The sequence below is a fragment of the Protobothrops mucrosquamatus genome, unplaced genomic scaffold (genome assembly GCF_001527695.2).
Source record: "Protobothrops mucrosquamatus isolate PMUCROS unplaced genomic scaffold, P.Mucros_1.0 scaffold3603, whole genome shotgun sequence".
Lineage (NCBI taxonomy): Eukaryota > Metazoa > Chordata > Lepidosauria > Squamata > Viperidae > Protobothrops > Protobothrops mucrosquamatus.
Genome location: NW_015389566.1, coordinates 57072 through 62791, shown reverse-complemented (window position 1 = coordinate 62791; position 5720 = coordinate 57072). Strand labels below are relative to the sequence as shown.

Below are 5720 nucleotides of genomic sequence, written 5' to 3'. Positions count from 1 at the left end.
CCAAACCCTATTGTAACAGCCAGAGTTGAGTTGGGACTGGAAGTAAGCGGTTCTTGTTTCCTATTTACAAACTGCCTGTAATGCTTGATCAGACAGAGAAAAGCCTCCTACAACAAATTATTAAATTAAGGGGTGGGTATAAGAAGCAACTTTGCAACATTTTATTCTGAGTTCAATTCTCCTCTTTTAGCAGAAGACTTAAAGTGAGCACAGTGATTTGATTTTCAAAGAACTGAGAGATAGCTAGCTATTAGCACCCAAAAGAAACACTTCAGACATCAGAATTAGCCCAAACCCTGAAACAAGTGGGCAATTTCCTTCGAAAAAAAAGAAATATTACAATTAAATATTACAAAGGCAATCCCGACCCATAAACCTGCCATCACAGATGGATGTTAAATAATAAATCATAGATATTTTGATATTGTAAATTCAACACCTGAAGGAAAAAAGTATAATTCGTGTGTAAAGCATGCAAATTGCTCCTCTGGGAAGTCCATTTAGTTGTTATATGGAATTAAGAATTTGTTTTAGCTTGTTCCTTTCAGCGGAGGCTCTCCGACTTTCCCGCAGGGCGCAGCACCTGGGCAGGCTGACGAAGAGGGGCAACGCCGAGATCATCGGTCCGTCCCTGCCCGTTGCAAGCATCGCCATTCCAGCCTCCGCTTCCACCGCCCGCCTTTCAACGAACCCCACCCCACTCCGAAGAAGAAGAGCAGCGGAGCAGACATTCTGGAAGGCCGGAAAAGGAAGGTCCCCTTTCATTTTCTTCCTACCAGGTCCCCTCTAGGAAACACAAATCTCTCGTTCTGGCTCCTTGTATAGCAGGAGTCTTCAGACTTGGCCTTTTTGACTTCTGGACTTCAACTCCCAGAATTCCTCAGCCAGAGTGCCAGGAGCGCTCAGGAAATTGGCGGGAAGGATTTGCCGTTGCTCTCCTCAGGCGGGTAAAGGCCGAGTGAGCGGAGACCCATTTCTGCCCTCCTGCAAACCGGAGAAGGGGTTTCGGAGGGGCCGGGGGGGCATTTGGGACTCTCTCGGGCTCCTTTTGGCTGCCCTCGAGCAGGAGACCCGACGGAGGCCCAGGGATCGCCAGGGATGGAGGCCGCCCTCAGCCCAGAGATCCACCGGCGGCGCTTCCGCGGTCTGGACGGCTGCCGCCAGGAGGCCGAGGGGCCCCGGGAGCTTTGCAGCCGCCTGCACCGCCTGTGCCGCCAGTGGCTGCGGCCGGAGAGGAGCAGCAAAGGGGAGATGCTGGACCTGGTGGTGCTGGAGCAGCTGCTGGCCCTGCNGGGGTGGGTGGGAGGGAAGGATCAGAGATCTAGCCATGTCTCTAATAAGAGAGATTAAAAATATGACTCTGCAGCCTTTTCTGGAATTCCTCACCTTTGAAGAATTGATTTCTCCTTGAGGCAAATGCTTCTGTTTCCTAAATTAATTTATCCTTTTACACCTCTGTATCCTTTTTGATATTATCCACATATTTCATTATGATCAGTGTTTACTTTGTGATCTGCTGTTACCTGATAAAGGGGAAGCAACTGGATTATGTGAATGGCCTCTGATAGAGAGCCATGTTTAATTTGTTGTATAATATACCACAATAGTAAGAGAAACAAACTTAATTAACGCACCCTTACATTTTATGTACATAAAAAACACAATTCCTATTCATCATTTACTCAGAAGTGTCTCTGAATTGGGTTGGGGAAGTACAAGTAGGGAAGGAAAAGCTAAGGAATGCAAACTAACATGGATATGGTCCTCTGAAAGTGGGTTATGAATTAGCTTGTTCTTCTGATGTAGGAGCCTTTCACAGAGGAGATTTCAGCAGAGCTCCGGGGCAGAGGAGATCTATTCCGCTCTATTCAGGAGCTGTTTTTCTGGAGGATCCAACTCTGGCCACCTTGCCAGGTAAGTGCAGGTTTCTTCTGAGAACAGTAGCGTTCCAGCTCCATCCATTCAGGAGCTGTGTTTAATACCAAAAGCTGAATCTGCGTGCACTTGAACACAGTGTCCACCCACATTTGGCTTTCAAGATTGTGCTGGAAATGCCAATGAGACAATTCATAGGCAGGAACCTTTTGTTAGAAATAAAATTTAATTGTAGAAAGAGTTTAATATTTCTTAATACTATTAAAAAGAGTGCCTAAAATAGTTAGAAATGAAACCCATGAATTGAAACTATAACTGGGGGATTAAACATACCTGAGAGGTGTTTATTTTATTAAATATTTATGCTACCCGTCTCTCTTGTAAGGTAACTGTAAGTATACCAAGAAAAATATAGCACATGAAGGATAAGCCCGTAAGTCAACACTAAGTGGCTATAACAATAAAACTGTTGTTCAATGTTGGCTGTGTTGCATTCTACAACCTGGAAGTAGCTAAGCCGTGATATGTTAAGTTGCAACTTCCCAGCCCCACGGACTATGTGGGCAGGGTGGCATGAATCTGTCCTGAAAGAAAATGTTAATTTGGCTCTTGCAACTGTGTGTTTTATGTTGTGTGTATTAAGAAAGAGAACTTTCAACTGTTTCCTGGGATTGTCTATTTTTTTCTCTTTCTAGAGCTCTGATTCCTTTAAGGGGATGACTGTGGACTTCACAGATGAGGAGTGGAGGCTGCTAGATTCTGGCCAGAAGGCCTTGTGCAGAGAAGTCATGCAGGAGGTTTCTATCAATATGGCTGCTTTGGGTAAGGCCAGGCTATTCAGTTCACTATAAGGTCGTGGCAGAAATATTCACCATAGAATTGAGAAATATCCTAGATACTCCGTGGAAGTGACTGAATAGATAGACTGATTCAACATCAAAGCTTTAATCTGTTTCTATATAATAGAGGCTCCTAGATAACAATTTCCAGATATCACATCCTGGCTAGAGAAATGGATTATACTAAACCTGGAATGCAGATTGGCATGTTTTTGATGGGGGGAGGGACTTCTAAATTGTAATCAGGATATTAATTTTCATTTTTCTCATGCAGATGATGTGTGTGTGAATGAGAACGACAACGAGGCAAGGTTAAATGTACTCAAAATAAAGAAGAATAAAATAAAAGTAATGCAAAGGAGAAAACAGCCAGAAAATGGAGGGGAGAAATCATCCACTTCTCTTGGTATTCGTGTCTTCCTATCCCAGCAAGATCAGAAAGAAATGAGAAAAGAAAAATATAGAAAAAACGAAAACATGAATTTGAATTACATAACTATGGCGGAAACCAGACTAAAAAAAACTTGCATGCCTCTAGAAACCATGGAGAATAGCTCCTTCGCTTCTACTTCACCAAAGGAATGCGAACCACATACCTCTGTAATATCTTTGGTGGATTCCAGCCTGAGCAGAAAGAGGAAAGGCTGCATGCAGTATGGAAAGAATTTCAATACGAAAAATAATCTTAATGTTCGCCAAAAGATGCACACCGGGGAGAGATCATATAAATGCATAGAATGTGGGAAAAGCTTTACCCAGAAAGGAAATCTTAATCGTCACAAAAGGATCCACACTCGGGACAGACCGTATAAATGCATGGAATGTGGAAAGACCTTTACCCGGAAAGGACATCTTAATCGTCACAAAGGGATCCACACTGACGACAGACGATATAAATGCATGGAATGTGGAAAGACTTTTACCCGGAAAGAACATCTTAATCGTCACGAAAGGATCCACACTGTAGGGACAGACGATATAAATGCATGAAATGTGGAAAGAGCTTCACCCAGAAAGAAGATCTTAATCGTCACAAAAGGATCCACACTGGGGACAGACCATATAAATGCATGGAATGTGAAAAGACCTTTACCCGGAAAGCAGATCTTAATCGTCACAAAAGGATCCACACTGGGGACAGACCATATAAATGCATGGAATGTGGAAAGACCTTTACCTGGAAAGAAGATCTTAATTGTCACGAAAGGATCCACACTGGGGAAAGACCGTATACATGCATGGAATGTGGAAAGAGCTTTATCCGGAAAGAACAACTTAATCTTCATGAGAGGATCCACAATGCATGAAATGTGGAATGACCTTTACCCAGAAATTTGATCTTAATTGTCACAAAAGAATTCGCACTGGGGACACACCGTATAAATGCATGGAATGTGGAGTTTCATTAGGAACAATCATCTTCATTGCCACCAAAACAACCACACTGGGGAATGACTATATAAATGTATGGAATGTGAGAAGAGCTTTACTTGGAAAGGAGATCTTAATTATCACAAAAGGATCCATACTGGGGACAGACTTTATAAATACATGGAATGTGGAAAGAGTTTCATTAGCAACAATCAACTTACTTGCCACCAAAGGACTCACAGTGGGAAGCGACCATATAATAGACTGGAAAAAGCTATACTGGGAAAGCTCATCTTAATTGTCATGAAAGGATCCACACTGGGGATAGACCGCATTAATGCACAGAGTGTGGAAATAGCTTTACTTGGACAGGACAATTCTCACAAAGAGCATATAAATGCATGGAGGGTAGAAAGAGCCTTTCTGAGGAGAGAGGCGATACTGGCCTCCAAAGTATCCACAGGGGAACCAGCCCACAAATGTATTGAGTTTGGGAGGGAAAAGCCTTTAATGATTACAGGTAGTCCTTGATTTACAATCACAATTAAGACCAAATTTTCTCTTGTTAAGTGAGACATTTGTTAAGTGAATTTTGCCCCATTTTACTCCATTGTTGCCTATGTTGCTAAGTGAATAACTGCAGTTGATAAGTTAGTAATCCGGTTCTTAAGTGAATCTGGATTTCCCCATTGACTTTCCTTGTCAGAACATCACAAAAGGGGATCACATGATCTTGGGACACAGCCACAGTCCTGAATATAAACCAGTTGCCAAGCATCTGGATGTTGATCACATGATCATCAGGATGTTGCAATGGTTAAGTGTGAAAATTAGTCACTTTTTTCAGTGCCGTTGTAACTTTGAAATGTCACTAAACAAAATGTTATAAGTCGAGGACTTCCTGTACAGCAGACACGTCAAACAGAAGGCCCATGGGCCAAATCCGGCCTGCCGTGTGGTTATATTTGCCCTCTGGAGCCACCCTAGAAACGGCAAAGGACCGACCCCATGGTGCCTCGGCCTGGCCCAGGCTGACCGGGTGCTGATCCACAGGAAAAAAAAAATGAATCCATGCATTGAGCTTTATTTGCAACAGTCAACTTATTATTCATCCAAGGATCTAGACATTGCAGGAAGTTCATTAAAGCACGGAAAATGGAAAAAATACCTGGTTTGAACTGGAATATTATCTACATCCAAGTGGTCACACAGGAGAACAGCTATAAGCAATCGAATATCAAAATTGATGAGGGCAGATCAGTGATTTTAGTTATAGGATTATTTATTTTTTGTTTAGGCAGATGTTTGTTTCCACTCAGAAATAATTCATAGGAGAAAAAGAAATTCAAGCCTATTTCAACCTGCCAGTCTCCTCAGGGATGTAAGAAGCTCCACCTTTTGAGGGAGTGACATGAATTCCTTCTCTTTCTTTGTTCTCTCTCTTTCTTTCCTCTAATGCAGGAACTGATTCCTTTCAGCTCGTATTCTAACTATTCATTCTCATTGAAAATATAGTAAACCTTATTAGAAAGTCTTACATGCCTTTGTTTCTCTTCTTTACAAACAAACAGTGGAAAAGACTTCTGGAGAACATGGATAGGGATGAGGTAACGGGAGAATGAGAATGACTTTGGC

At 42.4% G+C, this 5720-nt stretch overlaps 1 long non-coding RNA gene and 1 pseudogene across 1 annotated transcript; both read left to right on the top strand.

Moving 5' to 3' along the window:
• Positions 1-1743: 1743 nt before the first annotated feature.
• LOC107297940 lies at positions 1744-3158 on the top strand. Its single transcript, XR_001549141.1, has 3 exons — positions 1744-1914; positions 2571-2697; positions 2989-3158. It is a non-coding gene; the product is annotated as an uncharacterized LOC107297940 (long non-coding RNA).
• A 25-nt stretch (positions 3159-3183) lies between these two features.
• The window catches only part of LOC107297938, a 58222-nt pseudogene continuing 55685 nt past the window's right edge, over positions 3184-5720 (top strand).